The 22,884-nt window shown below is 38.1% G+C and overlaps 1 protein-coding gene across 3 annotated transcripts in view; it reads right to left on the reverse strand.

The window, feature by feature from the left end:
- The window catches only part of nrip1b (nuclear receptor interacting protein 1b), a 52,319-nt gene extending 29,665 nt beyond the window's left edge, over window positions 1–22,654 (reverse strand). For 2 of the 3 annotated variants that reach the window (XM_055207897.2, XM_055207898.2), the window contains exon 1: window positions 4,457–4,754. The gene's annotated coding sequence lies outside the window, so the exon portion shown is untranslated. Of the gene's footprint in view, window positions 1–4,456; window positions 4,755–21,642 lie in introns of those variants that run through there. The other variant, XM_055207899.2, reaches the window with a different exon arrangement.
- Between the last annotated feature and the right edge of the window lie 230 nt (window positions 22,655–22,884).

The raw sequence follows: 22,884 nt of genomic DNA on the forward strand, positions 1-22,884 counted from the left end.
AGTTTAATATATAGGTTTGAGGCTCTTATTTTCTTTTTATTAATAGGCTTTATGCCCAGCTGCACTACTTCCTGAACTTCAGCCAGCTCCTTGTTTCCTGTCTGCCATTATTGGACAAACTGATTAATCCAGGTTTGTCTGATTATTGTTGTTGTTACTATTGAGGTCAGGCACACCTGGATTAATCAGTTTGTTTATGACTACTGAGGTCAGGCACACCTGGATTAATCGGTTTGTCCAGTGGTGGCGGACAGGAAACGAGGAGCTGGCTGGGGTTCGGGAAGTAGTGCAGCTGGGCATAAAGCCTATTACCCTTGTAAACTTATGTTCTTTTTTATAAATATAGTATTTGTATTAAATCTATATTCATTGAGTTGAACCGAGAATCGGAACCGAAAATCGAATCAATAGTTTGTGAATCGAAACCGAATCGATCTGGAACATCTGAACCGATACCCAGCCCTAGAGTTTACTATAATAAAACTGTAGAATAACAAAAAGTAGTCACTACATGTTGTTGATGCATACTACAGCATTCAGTAGGATTAACTATAGTGAACTGACAACTTGTAAATGTTAAATATAAAAAGAAAGCTTTTAGACTCAAGACATAATGAAGTTGGGATTATTCCTGTCGCTTGCTCTGTAAATGTCGTACTGATGCGTTGACTGCAGATCATTCTGTAAGTCTCAGCGTATTGCTGCAGGGTCATTGTCCTTTGAAGGTTTCTGAAAGGACAAGCCACTAAGATGGTGTGAAGGACAGCTTGGCCTGCTGTGGCCTTGGCCTGAGAAATCTGCATATTCATCTCTCGGCTTCAAGAAGCGAGCGACTAACCCTTACAACTCCAAATACTGACTGACTGAGAAGAAGAGTATAAATCTGCCTAAAATAAGATACAATTAATAACAGCCCCCAGGAGTAGTAAAATCCCTTTTAACCTGGTTGCCGGGATTCCTTGACCTCCGGGAAAAACTCACCTCGAGTGGGTGATACAAAAATACTTCTGGCATTTTTAGGTTAGCCCTCAAGAAAGTATATTAAATTAACCTGTGTGTGTGGTTTAGTAGCTGAGATTATGTTTCTCAGAATCAGCAAATGTCCATTTTGAAGGACTGAACTCTTTCACAAATAACCCTTGGTGAAATATCTTCACAGTTAAGTGTTCAATACGCAGCCTATCTATCTTTTCCGTGAAGTATGATTTACCAGAGTTCACCTTCACCACAAATTCAACAAACTACAACATTGGTAACAGTACATCAATCATAAAAAAATCAATCCTTTGCTATATATGTAATCTATGCCATTGGTACAAGGTTGGAGGGATCTGTATGTGCATTATTTCATTTCCAGGTCTGAACCCTGAAGTTCAAACTATGCAGACTACAGATTGTTTTATCAATTCTTATTTTGTATATTTTTTAACTTCAGGCGATTTATTATCAACAATATGTACAAAAAAACTATTCTCCGCACAAAACCAAGCATGCCGTGTCCCTGGGCTGTCAACTGACTTGTTAATGAGCCTAAAGTGCCCGTGGCTTCTATGGATTTACGACATGTTACACCATGCAAATCTATGTTGTGTGACCTGAAACCATGTGCTTCGATCCACACCAAGTGTCTCCTAAAAACCTTTTAACATTCCTGTGTATTTATGCACATTTTAAAACACCTATTGATATACATTAAACATGACACGCTTTAAACCACTTCATAGCCCTTAAGCAAACACAGACCTCACTCTGATAGAATTCAAGAGGAAAATATTTTCAAGTGACCAGCCAGCGATGTTTTAACCACTCCGAGTTTATTTTACTGACATCCACCATAGGAAATTAGGTCAATGTGTGATCATTTATTTCTATAGTAATAGGGTGATTCTCACGAAACCATTGAAAAACCACGGCACTTATGATTTTAGCTTTAAAATGTGTAATATAGTAACATTAAAAAGCATCAGAATTAACACAATACTGTGTTCTACCTTGCACAATGTGTGATTTCAACATAAGAATTTATAATTGTAAATTTTATCTCATTTTCTGCTGAAATTCTCATTACCGCAATGTGTCCGGCTGTGTTTGAACATGCGTTATGTTGTAATTTAATCAAATTAACACAAAAATATTAAGAAAAAAAAATAAATGGATGTTTTGCTAGACTACTTTAGATGACAGAAAAAATATTTACTGAATATTCATGTATAATAATAATGAAGAAAAATTAGGAAAATTATGTGTCCATGCCTGATGTTCTCATCCTCCGCAACACTTTTTGAGAACAGTTTAAGCACACATACAGAATTTTAATAAAGTTTGATTTTGAGTGACCAAGCACATGGACCAGTTACTTCAAGATGGCTACCAGGTAAGATCATTTTTTTACAGTTAATTTGAAATATTGTCTTGTCAGAATGCTTACACGACATTTTGATTATCATTACCGCAACAGATGCTTATTAAATGTTAATTTAATTAATAGAAGCATAATACTTTGAATTTAAATGCATGTGCAGAATCTCCAAAATTATGTTCTTTCAGGTTTGTCATGTCATTTTGAAAATATGTCAGTGTTGATGTTTTCTGACTGTTGCGGTAATGAGATTTTTTAGGACTCATTTTTTAAATTATGTTACAAAAAGTGTTAAATGATAAGTAAAAGTTTTTAAATTAATGTTCCCATTTACTCCAGACTTTGTTTTTCAATGTCTGGTGGGAAAAAAAGTAAATTTAAGCAATTTTTACATTTTCATGCTTGACATGTTTAAAACCAAGTTTTCGTGAGAATCATCATTACTCATGATGCATTGGCACTCGCATAATGCTTTTGCTCATCAATTCATGTGTCTCAAAATACTTTTCTAATTTACACCTGGACTATAGATCTGAAGGACAAAACAAATGCCTGACTGTTATAAAAAAAAAGATTTAAAGTTATAATAGTTGATATGTGATTCAATACGTGTCCCTCCCTGTTTCAGATTCACGACTGGATTGAAAAACGAATTCTGTTAGCAAGACAAAATTATGTGTGTCAGTCAAGAAAATTCTCCTTAGTAAGTGATCAGCACTGGAATTCATTAACTAACTTACCCTACATTCTGTTCTCCATCCACAGAGAATTCAACAAATGCTGACTTATATAAACACAACTAATATGAAGCATCCGCAATCTACCATGCAATGATCTCTTAACACACTGATGCACTTTCCCTTTTTGTAATCTTTCATTTTTCCTCCACCACAAAAAGCTTTAGAGAGCACCTGAACCAACACCGACCCCAGACTATGGCCTCTGCCTCACAACCTTTAAACTTTAACCCTTCAGTCTCATTTTTATTGACTGAAGCCACAGAGAAACTTGACGAAAACCATAAACAATGCAAAGTCCAAAATATATGTCAATGACCTCACTTGCTGTCTACATGAATAGAAAAGGCTCGATCACACGCTCACCTAGCAGGTAATGGCTTGATGATATTATATGAGTGTGTATGAAGAGCTCTCAGTTGAACAAACATAATGAAAGAATAAGATGTAAGGCAGGTAAAGGAAAAGAAATGCAAACGATCATATGACTTGGACGCATAATGAGAAAATATAGAAAGCTTTTGACTGCCAAAAGGTTAAAGATAAACATTGAAGTTAACCAAGATGATACAAAATACAAAGATAATGTTCAAGCAACACACCAAGCCTCCTCAAAAAGGTCCTGACTAAGATCTTCAACAAACTTCTAAAGGGTCTTTTGATGACAAAATTATTTAACGCAAGCATTGAAATGATCAAAAACAACAAGAAATAAAGATATTTCTTAGTGCTTGGTTATTCATATAACATATATTTATAGCTATATCCTTCTAGTAGAAATTTTAAATGGGGGTTTCAAATAATGAGGGTCTTAAAGTCAAAAAGGTTGAGGTCCACTGCTTTATGTTCCCGTAATATAAAAGCATAATTATGGCACAAAGAAGAAAATATTTTTTAAATTTCATTACATTATGATACACACAATGTAGATGTGTTTTGGGGGAAATGCAAACGGAAATAACCCAGCACGTCTATAAATAATAAACCAGGAGTGAGATATGAAGCGGCAACATCGCACTGTAACGGGGAAACAAAATGGAAACTAAATGACAGCGCGACCACCGCGGGAACGCAGAGCGCGTACTTGCGTGTCGTCGGAGCTTATATGTTTCAATAGTGTGTCTGTGTCAATATTCAGGCGAACATTTTCACTGTTGCGTTAAGCCAAAGACAGTTCAACTTTCGCTAAACCGCCGCTTTAAACGCGCCGTGTGTGCATGGCCTTTTTATGCGTTTTAATGTGTCCGCATGCTCACTAAAAACAAGCAAAATATAAACGTATCGTGGTGTCACGCACCCGAAATCTCTCCAGATGCTGAAGCTGAACTGTACCGCTATTACGTCGGCTCGAAACACGTACCTGGTTCCGCTATCCGCGCGACTGCGTTCTGGAAAAGCTGGTGTTTCTTGGGCGCAAACGTGCGCTTTGTATCGAGCCGGCTGGATGTAGAGTCCAAACACTCATCGGGATCTCCAGCACCAGCGGTCGGGTCTGAGTCCAAACTGTGTATTCTCGGAATCCCCGAGAACTCCGCAATGTTCACACTCCTCCTCTCGTTCTCGAGTGCGCGCAGCTTAAAGCTACAGGAGGCGTTCTGCCTTGCGTGCGTGTGCGCGCACATGGAGACGTGCGTCAGCTCACCTCTCACGACATGATCTGGAGTTATCTGAAGCTATTTGAGGAAACGAGACACTGTTTTATAAGCAAAATAGATAAACGTTTAAGCCACAACTCATTTGACCTTTTGCACAGTGAAACAAATGATAATGTAAATATTGTTGCATATTTGTATGCATACAGAAAGTAATAATAAAAACAATAATAATAATTATTAATAAGAAAGTATTATTGGTATTCTTAAAAAAATAACATAATATTGTTGCATATTTGTATGCCTACAACATAATATGAATAATAATAATAATTATTATTATTATTCATTACATTATGATGCACACAATGTATTATTATTCAGACGAACATTAATAATAATAATAATAATAATAAATAATAATAAAGTAATATTATTAGTAGTATATCATTAACAATAATAACAACACATTTTATTTGTTAGTGTCTTTAACAGCACCTAAAGACAATTTACTAGAGCCCGACTGATAAAGGATTTTAAAGGCGATACCGATACAAATGTTTGTTGGTTTTAAAATCCGATATTCCGATATATCTGCCGATTTTTTTCCCAGAAACGCGCAACAAAACATTAACAGATTTCCCTAACATTAGTTATTTGTAGTTATTTATGAGTTTTAACTAAAATAATATGATAATGCATTTTAAAAAGAATCTTGTTTCATTTATCGTCAAAACAGAACAGAGGAACATCAAAATATATTAAAGTTCTGATAAATAAAATGTATAAAAATACAAACTTAAGATATGAAACATTAAGGCCTTTGAACAAAAACGACAACAACCAAATCAAAGTTACCAGTTTTAAAAGACTTATATATACTTATATATAACTTTGAAAAGGACTGGAGACAAATTCTGTTAAGTTCTGATAAATAACAACAGCAAAATATAAATTGCTATTCACTTGACTCAGGCAGTTGCTAGACGCCTAAATTTGGACCCCACCAGCAGCTACTGGTTCAGAGCGCTCTATCAAAAACACCAACAATGAGGAAATCTAATGAAGGCTGTTTCGTCAGTTTTTTAAAAATATTCATTTATCGGCTATTATGAATGCCGATACCGATAGTTTGGAAAATGGCTAATATCGGCCGATAATATCGGTCTGCCGATATATCGGTCGGGCTCTACAATTTACACAAAAAACTTCCAAAAAATTCCAAACAACATATAATACAAACAAAAAATATAACTTTCTACCTTACATTAGTCAACTCTTACATTAAAGGAATAGTCTACTCATCTTCAACATCAAAATATGTTACCACCTTAACCAAGAACCGTTGACACATCCCTCCACCATCTGCGCGCGCGCACGCAAGCGCCGAAGCGCGCCGCGACGCTTCGATAGCATTTAGCCTAGCCCCATTCATTTAATTGTACCATTTAGAGATGAAGTTGGAAGTGACCAAGCGCATCAACGTTTTTCCTATTTAAGACAAGTAGTTATACGAGCAAGTTTGGTGGTACAAAACAAAACGCAGCGCCTTTCCAAGCGGATCCAAAAGAGGAACTACACTTCACGGCATAATAGCACTTTTGGGAGCACTCCGACTAGGCGCAGTAACACCCTCCCTCTCCCATTATGAGAGTGAGAAGGGGAGCGGACTTTTCAGGCGAGTCAAAGCACTCACAAAAGTGCTATTACGCCATAAAATATAGTTCCTTACGTGCTTACGTGCACGCACATAGATGATAGAGGGATGTATCAACAGTTCTTAGTTAAGGTAATAACATATTTTAATATTGAAAATGAGTAGACTATTCCTTTAATCAACTCAAATTTACAAGTAATTTAAACTTATTATTTATCTTGACTAAAGATGAGTTGCTACAACTTCTAAAATGAAGTTGACATATTTAAACTATATTTTGTAAGTTATAACAACTCATCTCTAGTCAAGATAAATAATAGTAAGTTGAATGACTTAAGTTGATTAATCAAAAAAATGTAAGGCAGAATTTTTTTTACAGTGTGGCGCTCGTGTCCGATGGCATAGGCTTTTCATAGATTTGAAAAACGACAAAAGACGATTATTTTAATTCCTGTAGCTCAGAGCACTGCGTTAACAGTGTCATGGGTTTGATCCCAGGGCACACACATACTGATATAATGTATAGCCTAAATTTGCTGTAAGTCGCTTTAGGTAAAAGCATCTGCCAAATGCATATTTGCAAATGCAAATTGCCTATACTATTTCAAATAGATGGTGTCAGCCATTGTGCTCTAAATTTCCTCAGACATGATTTGCTTCTGTCATGATTTTACTAATGTCTCATGATTTACGTCAGCTCTTTGTTCCACAGAGACCTGCAGGGCTGTCAGTGTGGTGTCTGTTGGCTGTCATAAGATTACAAAGTCATTAAATGCACTGAGCATTTGTAACTCACTGTATATACTATCGCCTCTTCTGCCATTACCTATTATCCAAGGTTGTGGGTTCAAGCCCAGGATGAACCACACATTCATAATAATAAAATGTAGCTAACTTTGGGTTAAAGCATCTGCCATATGCATTAAAAAGATTGTTGTGCATATTTGATCAAATGCAGTATCCTACATCCTGGATCCTAAAGACACACACCGGATCAACGCAATCTCTCCGTGCTAAGTCGACCTTTAAACTTAGCAGACCTTTCATCTTTGAACTTTGACATTAAATGCCACATGAATGGAGATACAATATCCGCCCTTCATTCCTTTCCCATCTCGAGCTGTCTGACCCGTGCCCTAAAGCTTTTCACAGAACCATGGTTCATAGAACTTCAACCTTTGACCTCAAAACAAAAAAGTACATTTGTATGTTTTTGTCAGTCATGCTGTACATTGGCCATTTGGATTGTCATACTTTGAAAATTTAAACAACGGCAATTCAAATGAATATCAGCAGCAACGACTGCAGTTTAACCTGTTGATAACCAACTTCAAAGCAACACAGGCATTAAAGGTGCAGTATGTCATTTTTTGAAGGATCTTTTCACAGAAATGCAAAATAATATACAAAACTATATTATCAGGGGTGTATAAAGATCTTTCATAATGAAATGTTATCTGTTTATTACCTCAGAATGAGACGTTTTTATCTACATACACCGAGGGTCCCCTTACATGGAAGTTGCCATTTTGTGCCGCCATGTTTCTACAGAAGCCCTTAACGGACAAACTTTTTTCACTAAGTTGTCTCCGACGTTGACGTGTGTGTCCGGTGGTGGCTACAGTAGCTTCTCTATGTGTTTCAAAAGCGAGGGGTAAGCTGTGAACTGAGTCATTGGTTGCAATTCACAACCTCACCACTAGATGCCGCTAAAATGTACACACTGCACCTTTAAAGTGAGATTTTGGCATGTTTGGGAGATCCATTCACTTCAGTATAAAAGTAATTTACTAAAATAATTTCACATTTTTATAGTTTCAAAACAAAAATCATGTTGTTATTTAGAAGAAGAAAAAAAAATGCTCGAGTCTATAACCCAAAGGTAAGAAAAATATCTGTTTTCTGTAAAGATGAGATCTCAAAACTTTTTTTGCCTAGACAACAAAATCAGAGATTTTAATATGAACTCACGTAAATGCAAGCAACACATAAGATGTTTTATAAAACTAAATACAAATGAGTGATAAAGTTTTGTACACTGTCAGAAAAATGGTCACTAAATGTCACTGGGGTGGTACTTTTTCAAAAAGTAAAAGTTCATATTAGTACCTCAGAAGTACATGTTTGTACCAACCTGTAGATTGTACATACGATATTAGGACCTTTATAAAAGGTACTGCCCCAGTTTCAGTCTGGGATAATTTTTTTTTCAATTTTTTTCTGACTGTGTATCATAATCTTTCTGAATTCTGTTTCCACCTGTTTTTTACCCCAATCTCAAAGAGGTTTGTTCCCCGGGTCCACAGGTCCAGCAGGGGCTCAGGCCTTTGAACTCAGACGCCCGACTGTCTCAAGGGTTAGAGACCATTGTGTCAAAGGACATTAACCTCTACCCTCCCACCCCATTCATGCATTAACCTCTGTGTATCTGGTGGTTGTTGAAGAAAAGAGACCAGCGAGAGGATAGCAGAGAACCTGACAAGACTTAAAGGAAAACACCACCGTTTTTCAATATTTTACTATGTTCTTACCTCAACTGAACTAATTGATACATATCTATCTTTATTCAATGCGTGCACACAATCTTTGTACAGAGCGTCGTGAATGTGTTAGCATTTAGCCTAGCCCCATTCATTCCTTAGGATCCAAACAGGGATGAATTCAGAAGCCACCAATCACGTCCCTGTTTTTGCCACGTTTTATTTTGTACCACCATACTTACTTGTGTAACTACTCATGTAACTTTAAATAGGCAAAACATGGAAATGTTTGGTGGCTTCTAAATTCATCCCTGTTTGGATCCTAAGGAATGAATGGGGCTAGGCTAAATGCTAACACATTCATGACGCGCTGTACAAAGATTAAGTGCATGCATTGAAAAAAGATAGATATGTATTAACATGTCTGAGTTGAGGAAGAACTGTGGTGTTTCCTTTAAACTCACGTTAAATAACATAGGTGATTATTACACAGCAGCCAAAGTCATGACCTAGATAAAGACACATTCATAAATGATTAGGCTGACTCCAGACGTACTTCTAAAAATAGTCCTCGCAGGATTTTACGTCAAACAGAAAGCTTTCAGAGTGCTCAGTGACAGATCATTTCAGTTACAGCATTTTCTGGGGTTCAAAGTGCGCCTGAGCATCTGTTAGCCTCTTTCAGCTAGATGATATGCGTCAGAAAGATGTGGGCGATGATTTCAACCCATATTTTGAAATCTTTTCAGTCCCTGGTGCGTTTACGTCACAGAAATGCAGTTTCTGAAATGACATTCAGCGTTAATTAAAAGCGAGGGGTGATTTGAGCTCATCGTTTCATGAATAAATAAGTTTGAATGCTCTCCTGTGATCGGTGACTATAAGACTGTACATCTTTTGTATTTAATCTACATAGAGGGCCATCAAACACTTTGGCTGTCATTTCAGTGTCTACTCAAATTTGAAATCTAGGTTGCCACAGCTGTGCGCTTCTGTTTGTGCGTGCATCGAAATCTAGCGGATAGGCATGTTTCGGCCTGTCGTAGGGAGGTGGTTTGTGATCCAGCCTTCCTTGTGCTCTTCGAGCGTGTCTTCTTGACCTACTTTGTGATCTTTGGCTAATCCCCGGGTAGAAAGAGGGGTCTGGGAGGGGCTGCTTTGCTTTCCTCCGCCTCATTTGACTATCAGATGGAAAGGACAGAAGCTTTTGAAAAAACATTTCCACACGGCTGGGGGATTTGAATGTGCCTTCACAGCATTCTCTCCGATTGTTTTCTTTCCCTCTCTGATCTTTCCCTACTGTGATCCGAGTCATCCGAAAGGCCGTGTTCTCAGAGGAGTCGATGCATGAGACGGAGTCTCTACAGACACTGAGACACAATTCCTGTCAGGTGACAAACAAGCCGTGACATCTTACTTGTCACGTCGCGTCTGGCCTTGTTTCTAACTTAACAAGGCAATCTCTTGAGATCCTGGATTTATTTTAGGGCAGAGTTTTACATTTCTCTGTGTACTTGATCATGCATTTGAATCTTGAGATAAACAAAAGGCGCTGTATTGGCTTACCAGAACAAAAAGGGTTTTCTAAGTGACGCTGCTTACAAAGCATCACCGGTGAGATTTTATGACAGAGCGTTAAGAGGATCGAGTTATTCCCTCTTGTTTAAGCACTTCCGACGTCTCTGTCCGTGTCAGATTGCTGATGTTGTGGTTGATAAGGGATCTTTTGTGTTGTAGATCTGATTCAGTGTGAACACAATAGAAGGAACTTTAAAGGTATTAAAACTAACTTGCGCTTTTAAAGGGACAGCTCACCAAAAAATTTAATGTGAAATGAATTGTATTTACAGAGGGGCTTTTTTCACGATAATAACCGGCTGCCTGCACTTTAACCCGCTATGCCTCAGCGCTGCGCCGTTCTAAAAAATCGATACCTCAGAGTTGTCCTAGACGCAATGCGATGCTAAGATGTGCGTCCAGTGTGCGACCCCCTTTATAAGTAAAATAAAAACCATTAAAGTTTGATTTAAATTAATTAACTTATTTATAACAAATGCAGACCTTCTGTGAGGAAAACCTGTTTCGGTTTTAAGATAAGACGTATAAATGTCACAAACACGCTATTTGGTTATATTATTTGTAAATTAAGAGTTTGGTTTCCAAACGCGATAAACGCCTTTTTTATTAGTTACCGCCAAAATCAGTATTGTATCTGGTCAGTATTAACCCTTTATAGGGCACTCATTGAAATCTTTGGAAATTCTAATTTTTAACCTCAGAAAGCTAATGGGGGATGTTACAGGACATTCTTATAAAAAAATTTAACAATATTTTTCACCTTTGGCTGAGAGAAAACTACATGACTCTATTACTTCAAATGAAGGCAGGTGGAGGGCACTTTGAATGTGTGCGGAAGTGACTAAATATGGTCACTTGCCCCATAAAGGGTTAAAAAGTAAATTCTTAATTTTACAAGCCGCACCGTTCTAAAAAATCGAACACATTGTTTTCTTTGCCTGTACATGGTGCCCGACTTTGACTCAGGAAGTTGCTCTAATACCTGTCACACCACAGAGCGCCACTTACATAGTTTAACATTAAATAACATCATATTTATCACAAATCATTAACGACTAACATTGGCTGCTAACGTATATTTTGCATTTTGAAGTAGACGCTATCTGACTAAGCTCGCGTTATTTAATGTGCACTTCCGGTTTACGATACCTCCGAGTTGTCCTAGATGCAACGCGGCGCTGAGCTGTGCGTCCGGTGTGTGACCCCCTTTATAAGTAAAATAAAAAAATTAAATTTTGATTTAAATTAATTAACTTATTTATAACAAATGGTTTTAAGATTTTTTTATTTTATGCAAAATCCAATATTCGCTGTGTTAATTTTGTCATCTTTTCTCCCTTTTATCCCAAAACGTGATAAACGCCAGTCTTCCTTCTCTGCAGAATGCAATAAGTACGCTTAACCAATCACAGCACACCATTCCTCGCATTGTAAACAAAAATGGCGGCACGTTGAATACATACACGGAATCCTAGTTTTTCTCATCTACTTTGTACTTTGTGATCAACAAACAAACAAACAAAAACAAAATGGTCATTTTGATGGCATTGATAAATCTGTGGTGGTTTTCTATGGCGGGGAAATGTCTGCCATTAAAATCGCGTAATTTACGTGAGAGCAGAGATGGGCATAAATACATGGAAATGTATTTTAAATACAAATACAAAATACTGTGTCGAAAAATGTATTTAAATACAAAATACTGTGTGGAAAAATGTATTTAAATACAAATACAGTATTTTGTATTTTGAAAATACAGAAAAATACATGTGAAATTGGTGATTCAGTGCAAGTATCCCTATTGTGCTGAAATCTATCTGGGTCTATTTCTGAATGCCAAAAAGCATTTAGATGTGTGCAACTGCTTAGAAACTTTGTGCACAGCTTTATTTTACAAACCTCATTGTTTGAGATATCTTTGTTATGACAACTTGACATAAACCAATACAACACAACAATAATTATCAAACTTAAGAAACTACCTAGCTTTGTGGGTTAACATTACATTAAACTGTGATTTAAATGTCATTAAGTGTTAATACTTTGTCAAATATTATTAATACTCGGTCAAATAAACATTATGAACTGAAGAATATTCATGATGCTGTTATAAAACTATTTAACAGAGTATTAACACTTAATGACAAATTATATTTATACCACTGTAGTTGAGGTCAAGAAAAATATTCATGATGCTGTTATAAAACTATTTTACAGAGTATTAACACTTAATGACAAATTATATTTATACCACTGTAGTTGAGGTCAAGAAAAATATTCATGATGCTGTTATAAAACTATTTTACAGAGTATTAACACTTAATGACAAATTATATTTATACCACTGTAGTTGAGGTCAAGAAAAATATTCATGATGCTGTTATAAAACTATTTTACAGAGTATTAACACTTAATAACATTTTAATTACAAATTCAGTTTGTATCACTGGTAAAAAGTGGTCAGTTGTGTTGTCTTGGTTAATGTCAAGTTGTCATAACAAAGACATCTCAAACAATGTCATCTTTGCAATAAAAATGACATAATTGAACAAATGACACTTAATGACAGTAGTCATAAACGTCAATAAAATCTCCTTCATATTCATGACACGTGTCATGTCATGGTTATGAAGGTGTCATGTCAGCCTTATGAACACCCATTCAAGTAAAGTGATGTTTTATAAAAAATGACCCACAACCTAATCAGTTTTTATGTGAAGAAATCCACGTATTTACAAACTTCTCACGAGACGAGTGTTTGATAAATTATTCGGCAAACTACTTTCTCTCATGGCTGCTTTTTGATGGTTTTGAGAACAATTACTCACGAGTTGCCCTCTGTCATTTCACAGAATTATACAACGGAGAGCACGTCAAGCATAAAAGCCTTGTAGGTTTACTGAGGAGCCCGCAGGTTCACGCCGTAGAGTAGAGCCATGCCAATTGCAAAAGTGTAAACAAGGCTTCAACTGCACAAAGCTAAAAAGAAATCAGCAACTGTGTTCTGATTCCACCACTTGCCGCGTCACATGTGAAAGGGCCTTTAAAGGAAAGCACCATCGTTTTTTAATATTTTACTATGTTCTTACCTCAACTTAGATGAATGAATACATACAGTACCTATCTTTTTTCAATACGTGCACTTCATCTTTGCACAGCGTGTCATGAATGTGTTAGCATTTAGCCTAGTCCCATTTATTCCTTAGGATCCAAACAGGGAAGAATTTAGAAGCCACCAAACACTTTTATGTTTTCTCTATTTAAAGACTGTTACGCGAGTAGTTACACGCGTAAGTATGGTGACAGAAAATAAAACGTGATTTTTAAGTGGATAAAAAATGAGAACTATATTGTATGGCGGAGGAGCGCTTGGTTTGCGGCGCTTCGACCTCTGGCGCAGTCACATCATCACTCCTTTGAGGATGTTACTGCGCGCTGGGGTCGAAGTGCTGCGAGCTAGGTGCTCTTCCTCCATGCATTGAAAATAGATAGTTATGTATTCATTTGTCTAAGTTGAGGTAAGAACATAGTAAAATATTGAAAAATAGTGGTTTTCCTTTAAGTCAAAAGTGTAGGCCTATTTGTCAGCGTTTTACACTCTCTCAGTCGTGCATTAAACTGCATGCCGCCAACGTGCAAGTGTGAATCTGAATTTCCTTTCGCGACAGTTATAATAACACAAATCACATCACACCCAATAACTCAATCTCCCTTGCTTTTTTTCCCACTCCAACATTAGAATTTTTGCCCACTAAAAGCTGCACAGATATATTTTCTTACCTGAACTCTGGTGTCTGGTCTGAACTAGTTGATGCATGAAAACAGCACCCTGACTGGTTGACTGGCTCAAAGTATTTTGAGTATTTTAAAAATACAAAAATACTCATCTTAAATGTATTTAAATACAAATTACATTTCATTTTTTCCAAAGGCTTTAAAATACAAAATACAAAATACTATTTTGTATTTCAAATACGTATTTTAAATACATGTATTTGAAATACTGCCCATCCCTGCGTGAGAGGCACTCGGGCGAAGGAAAAATGCCGGCTGTTGCTTGTTCTCACACGACAGCATCAAGCTTCTGTCATGCTTACACATTGACCCCAGCAGATCTTATTAAAAACTTTCCTTTTTTTTACTCGAAGTTAACGAAAATCAAGCAGGACCAAAACATTTTACAGCTGAACGCTGTCAAAAAAGTTCAGCGAAGACATCCCAAGGATGACAGCAGCAATAACAGTGTTCTTAATATGACAAAGTAAGTGTTTTGATTAATGCCATTAATGTTTTTTTTATCAGTGTATACCACTAATCAACTAAATGAATATAACATGGCAAAGATGAATGCACATTTATATATTGATTCAATAGATTTATAGCATTTTGAAAATAAAACTTGTCATGGATTTATTGCATTTTGCGGAAAAAATAAAATAAATCTTTGAAAATCTAATTATGGATTAGAATTTTTTATGTTATTATAACCTAAAGATGCTATTTGAAAGTTTGTAACAAAAAATAGTGTTTTTCATCGTGTCACTTTCTTGGTATAAAAATTAGTCAAAATGGATTTATTGCGTTTTGGAACCAAACTCTTAAAATATAATGCCATATATGTTAGTAAAAAAGACATATTTATATTTAATTTCCATGTGATATTAAACTGTACCTGTCAAAATAATTTGTAGCATCTGGGTTATCATGTGTTATTGGATTTGAGCAGTTGTTATCTGGCAATAACGAACCTGCAAATGTCGCGACTGGCCAATCAAAATCAAGCATTCCAACGAGCCGTGCAATAATGATAAATAACATCCTGCAGAAATATTATAAATAATTTTTTCATATTATTTTATCATATTAGAATAAAGAAAGATATGAACAAGACTGTAACATGTACAATGAAAGTGCATCCAAAGGTCATGCCCTATGAAAGTTGGCAGGTCAAAAGCAGTGTTTGACCTCAAAGCAGAATTGTTTACCGGCCCACCTGTGTGTTAAAGTCAGCTGTCAGTGAGACCCCTCCTCACCCAGTGAGCCGATCAGAGGACAAAGAGACACATCCACAAGGTTGCAATCTCTCTCTCTGGACTGGCACATTCAGGAGGGGGGTGAGGTAAGCGTGACTGGGGGGCATGTTTCCTTTGTTCCCACGAGGGCATTGACATTCAATTGCCCCTGTTTGCTCATTTTCAGAGAGCGTGGAGCATTCTGAGGCGGTTTTAACTAGCTGTAAAACTCCCAGCATGATGTGGGGGTGCTTGGGTTCAGTGACTGTCTGTTGCCCACAACAACCAGCTCTCCTTTACTGCACCTCTACATTGTATGCGACAGAAAACTAGTGCTTTAAGTGTTAAGCAGTTCACAGCAAGAAAGTAATTAGTCATTAAATCATGACTCACGAATGTGAGCCAGTATGATGGTTTTAAAGCCATAAAAAAACATTATTTTCTTTGCTCAGGTTACTTTAAACAAGCGAACACAATTACTTTGCGATGCATTTCAAGTTTTTATTTGTCACATACATAACCATACACAGTGTGATATATAAGTGTTTTCTCACAGTGTGCAATGAAATTATACACAATAAAACGTTTATGCATTTGGCGGATGCTTTTTTTCAAAGCGACATACATTTTACCTGGGTTTAAACCCATAAACACAAAACAAAATAAAAAATAAAGAAATATATATGATGACAAAGTGACTGGTGACTTCTCTTCAGAGGGGCTCAAATTCAAAATATATGTTTAATGGCTCTTCATGTCAAAATATGTGTTTGGTGCGTCATGTTAACCTATGTGCATCATGTGTCTTGTCAAAATATGTGCCTACTGCATACGCATCAAAAAGGATCTATGACAAAAGAGACGCTCACATTCACAAAATACTCGCAAGACACTAATTTAACACTAAACTCTGATTACACATGAGATTATGCCAGTATCTGGCAAACGTATGCGTCTCTTTTATCATAAACCCCTCTGAAGCATCTGCAGCAGGCACGTATTTTGACATGACGTGTGATGCACATAGGTTACCTTGACATGCCGAACACATATTTTGACATGACGAGCCACATACATGACACTCCAAACACATATTTTGACATGATGAGCCACACACATGAGACTCCGAACACTTATTTTGACATGATGCGTGATGCACATAGGTTAACATGACGCAGCGAACACATTTTTTGACATGACGCGTGATGTACATAGGTTCACATGACGCGCCGAACACATATTTTGACATGACGTGTGATGCACATAGGTTTACATGACGCACCGAACACATATTTTGACACGACTTGTGATGCACATAGGTTCACATGACTCGCCGAACACATATTTTGACATGACGCATGATTCACATAGGTTCACATGACCCGCCAAACACATATTTTGACACGACTTGTGATGCACATAGGTTCACATGACCCGCCGAACACATATTTTGACATGACTTGTGATGCACATAGGTTTGCATGACGCACCGAACACATATTTTGACATGACGTGTGATGCACATAGGTTCACATGACGCGCCCAACACATATTTTGACATGACGTGTGATGCACCTAGGTTTACATGACGCGCCAAACACATATTTTGACATGACGTGTGATGCACATAGGTTCACATGACGCGCCGAACACATATTTTGACATGACGTGTGATGCACATACGTTTGCATGACGCGCCGAACACATATTTTGAAATGACGTGTGATGCACATAAGTTCACATACGCGCCAAACACATATTTTGACATGACGCATGATTCACATAGGTTCACATGACCCGCCGAACACATATTTTGACACGACTTGTGATGCACATAGGTTAACATGACGCAGCGAACACATTTTTTGACATGACGCGTGATGTACATAGGTTCACATGACGCGCCGAACACATATTTTGACATGACGTGTGATGCACATAGGTTTCACATGACGCGCCAAACACATATTTTGACATGACGTGTGATGCACATAGGTTCACATGACGCGCCGAACACATATTTTGACATGACGTGTGATGCACATAGGTTCACATGACGCGCCCAACACATATTTTGACATGATAAAGTGTGATGCACCTAGGTTTACATGACGCGCCCAACACATATTTTGACATGACGCGTGATGCACATAGGTTAACATGACGCGGCAAACTAATTTTTTGACATGACGCGTGATGTACATAGGTTAACATAACTTGCCGAACACATTTTTTGACATGACGCGTGATGCACATAGGTTCACATGACGCGCCGAACGCATATTTTGACATAACGCGTGATGCACATAGGTTTGCATGACGCACCGAACACATATTTTGACATGACGTGTGATGCACATAGGTTCACATGACGCGCCGAACACATATTTTGACATGACGTGTGATGCACATAGGTTTACATGACGCGCCCAACACATATTTTGACATGACGAGCCACACACATGACACTCCGAACACATATTTTGACATGACGTGTAATGCACATAGGTTCACATGACGCGCCGAACACATATTTTGACATGAGATGTGAAGCACAAAGGTACACATGAAGCGCCGAACACATATATTTACAAGACTTGTGATGCACATAGGTTCACATGACACGTCAAACACATATTTTGACATGACTTGTGATGCACATAGGTTCACATGACATTCCGAACACATATTTTGACATGACAAGCCACGCACATGACACTCCAAACACATATTTTGACATGACGTGTGATGCACATAGGTTCACATGACGTGCCGAACACATATTTTGACATGACGTGTGATGCACATAGGTTTACATGACGCGCCCAACACATATTTTCACATGACGAGCCACACACATGACACTCCGAACACATATTTTGACATGACGTGTGATGCACATAGGTTTACATGACGCACCGAACACATATTTTGACATGACATGTGATGCACATAGGTTCACATGACGCGCCAAACACATATTTTGACATGACGTGTGATGCACATAGGTTCACATGACGCGCCGAACACATATTTTGACATGACGTGTGATGCACCTAGGTTTACATGACGCGCCAACACATATTTTGACATGACGAGCCACACACATGACACTCCGAACACATATTTTGACATGATGCGTGATGCACATAGGTTCACATGACGCGCCAAACACATATTTTAACATGGCGTGTGATGCACATAGGTTCACATGACGTGCCAAACACATATTTTGACATGATGTGTGATGCACATAGGTTCACATGACGCGCCAAACACATATTTTAACATGGCGTGTGATGCACATAGGTTCACATGACGTGCCGAACACATATTTTGACATGAAGTGTGATGCACCTAGGTTTACATGACGCCCCCAACACATATTTTGACATGACGAGCCATACAAGACACTCCAAACACATATTTTGACATGACGCGTAATGCACATATGTTCACATGACGCGCCGAACACATATTTTGACATGAGATGTGATGCACATAGGTTCACATGACGTGCCGAACACATATTTTGACATGACCTGTGATGCACATAGGTTTACATGACACGTCAAACACATATTTTGACATGACGCGTGATGCACAGTGGTTAACATGACGTGCCGAACACATTTTTTGACATGACGCGTGATGCACATAGGTTCACATGACACGCCGAACGCATATTTTGACATAACGCGTGATGCACATAGGTTCACATGACGCTCCGAACACATATTTTGACATGATGAGCCACACAAGACACTCCAAACACATATTTTGACATGAGATGTGATGCACATAGGTTCACATGACGCACCGAACACATATTTTGACATGACGTGTGATGCACATAGGTTCATATGACACGTCAAACACATATTTTGACATGACGTGTGATGCACATAGGTTCACGACGCGCCGAACACATATTTTGACATGACAAGCCACACACATGACACTCCAAACACATATTTTGACATGACGCATGATTCACATAGGTTCACATGACCCGCCGAACACATATTTTGACACGACTTGTGATGCACATAGGTTCACATACGCACCAAACACATATTTTGACATGACGCATGATTCACATAGGTTCACATGACCCGCCAAACACATATTTTGACACGACTTGTGATGCACATAGGTTCACATGACTCGCCGAACACATATTTTGACATGACGAGCCACACAAGACACTCTGAACACATATTTTGACATGACGTGTGATGCACATAGGTTTACATGACGCGCCCAACACATATTTTCACATGACGAGCCACACACATGACACTCCGAACACATATTTTGACATGACGAGCCACACACATGACACTCCGAACACATATTTTGACATGACGCGGGATGCACATAGGTTCACATGACCCGCCGAACACAGATTTTGACACGACTTGTGATGCACATAGGTTCACATGACCCGCCGAACACATATTTTGACACGACTTGTGATGCACATAGGTTTACATGACGCTCCGAACACACATTTTGACATGATGAGCCACACAAGACACTCCGAACAAATATTTTGACATGAGATGTGATGCACATAGGTTCACATGACGCACCGAACACATATTTTGACATGAGATGTGATGCACATAGGTTCACATGATGCAGCAAACACATATTTTGACATGACGTGTGATGCACATAGGTTCACATGACGCGCCGAACACATATTTTGACATGACGAGCCACACACATGACACTCCAAACACATATTTTGACATGACGTGTGATGCACATAGGTTCACATGACGCGCCAAACACATATTTTGACATGACGAGCCACACACATGACGCGCCGAACACATATTTTGACATGACGTGTGATGCACCTAGGTTTACATGACGCGCTGAACACATATTTTGACATGAGAGCCACACACATGACACTCCAAACACATATTTTGACATGAAGTGTGATGCACATAGGTTCACATGACGCGCCAAACACATATTTTGACATGACGTGTGATGCACATAGGTTCACATGACATGCCGTCAAACACATATTTTGACATGATGTGTGATGCACCTAGGTTTACATGATGCGCCGAACACATATTTTGACATGACAAGCCACACACATGACACTCCAAACACATATTTTGACATGACGTGTGATGCACATAGGTTCACATGAAGTGCCGAACACATATTTTGTCATAACAAGCCATACACATGATACTCCGAACACATGTTTTGACATGACGTGATGCACCTAAGTTTACATGACGTGGCAAACACATATTTTGACATGACGCGGGATGCACATAGGTTCACATGACCCGCCGAACACAGATTTTGACACGACTTGTGATGCACATAGGTTCACATGACCCGCCCAACACATATTTTGACCTGACGAGCCACACACATGATGGGCTAAATACATGTTCTAAAAAGAAGTCATCGGCTGCCACTGAAAGCCACTTAGAGCCCCCTCTGTCAGAAATTAGATAATTATATTAACCAAATGCTCTTAACACGTTTTATAAATTCATCATATACTTTTGCTTCAAATCCGCTTAATCCTATCCTCAGGACATTCAGAAATACCGTTTTTTGGCAGAATCCTTTAAACACCACATCGATCTTTCAGCAAAGTCCCCAAAGTGCAAGAAGAGTTGAATGAACGACGCCACGCATACGTTGAATTTCAATTGTCAAGCTGCAATAGTTTTTTCTCGGTGGTTTATCAGACTATATTAGCATCTTGACCGAATTTTTTTGACTTTTACCTTTATTCAGAAGGGACAGTAAAAAGTGACTTAACATTGAAGTGGAGATTTTTGCCCCGCCCCCCCAAAAGGGTTTTGTAGCAAAATATTGTAAAATTTGTTAAATACCAATGAAATGACTTTGAAGTGACATTTTGTAAAATAAAGCATTTCAATTATTGACTAATAACCTTTTTACTGGCTTTAAAGTGAAATTACTGAGCCTAAACATAAAAGCCTGATAAAAGCCTGACTTCATTTACAAGAAGTCACGTCAGACACACTTCAAAGGTTTTGCATATGTACATGAATAAGTGCATGAGTTTATGACAAAGAAATATATACATGCATAAATATATTTAAATTTGGGCCTAATTGGATTTCCAAATTTAACCAAGTTTATTCATCAACTCATTATTTGTTTGAATGGACAGTGTACAAACTTTGCCTCAAGCTGTAGTGTTTGCTGCTTACCTCCGCGTTGGATGTTTTGCTTGCAGTGTACAGTAGGTTGTGTGGCACTCGTACACCTTGTACAACACCGCAGTCCCTGTTGTATTTCTGGTCCCACTGAGACATTCGAAGGCGGTGGTCTGATCCACTCCGGGAAAATCACTCAGCGCACGGCACTGCGGATCAATGGCTGCTGACTACTCACATATCACAATGTCATGGAATGATCGCGGTGATGTTATATTACCTCTACATGTACATGACTTTTAATTAGCTCATGATATTGTCCATAGATAAAGCATTCTAGATCATTATTATAATACAAATCTTAATGATCTAGGGGCTATTATAGATTAAACAGATCATCTGAGGTGGAAATGCATTGACAGGACAGATACAAATGGAGTTTAAATGAGACACATCAACCTCGCGTTCCAGTCAATAGCAGCCGTGACCCTCTGTGGTGTGAAAGCGATGCCCTTGGATACTTTCCTTGCACCACTAATGTCTGGGTCCTGCAAACAAATTTAGCCCAGCTTTCGGTGGCGTATGCTGAAAATGTGTGGTCGAACGCAAATATTTTGCTATTAAGAAGGAGAGTTTGTAACTCCTCTATAATTTATGCCGCTTCGGAGCTAACAGATCAAATGTTGATATAAGAATGACCTACTCTCAACCTCCACACAGCCGTCTGTGATTAAACAGTTCCCAGCAGCTGAAAGCAAATTATGGAGAGCAGAGAGATAAAATATTCAGTATGACCTTGAGATGGGCCTGAAACACAATCTCCTCTGAATAATCTACGGGTCACTAACTTTGTCCTTCACACAATGAAAATCGCACCACCCCTCAAACACACTCGCCCTGTCTCTGTTTTTGTATCGGTGCATCTCCTCTGTCTTTAAAGGTATGGTTTATCCACAAAAAAAAAGAAATCTGACATTTAGACTCACCCTTGTGTCGTTTCAAACCTGCATGACTTCTGTTGCTTCTGTGGTATAGACAAGGAGATATTTTGAACGTGCAGATTTCACAATATGTTCCTGCAACTTAATAATGCATTAGCAATGCAAAGGGTCATGTGTTTGCATGTATACCTGGGTGATGCTCACGAAAACTTGGTTTTAAAAATGTCAAGCATGAAAATGTAAAAATTGCTTAAATTGACTTTTTTTCCCACCAGACATTGAAAAACAAAGTCTGGAGTAAATGGGAACATTAATTTAAAAACTTTTAATTATCATTTAACACTTTTTGCAACAT

Source organism: Misgurnus anguillicaudatus, chromosome 12 (genome assembly GCF_027580225.2).
Source record: "Misgurnus anguillicaudatus chromosome 12, ASM2758022v2, whole genome shotgun sequence".
Taxonomy (NCBI): domain Eukaryota; kingdom Metazoa; phylum Chordata; class Actinopteri; order Cypriniformes; family Cobitidae; genus Misgurnus; species Misgurnus anguillicaudatus.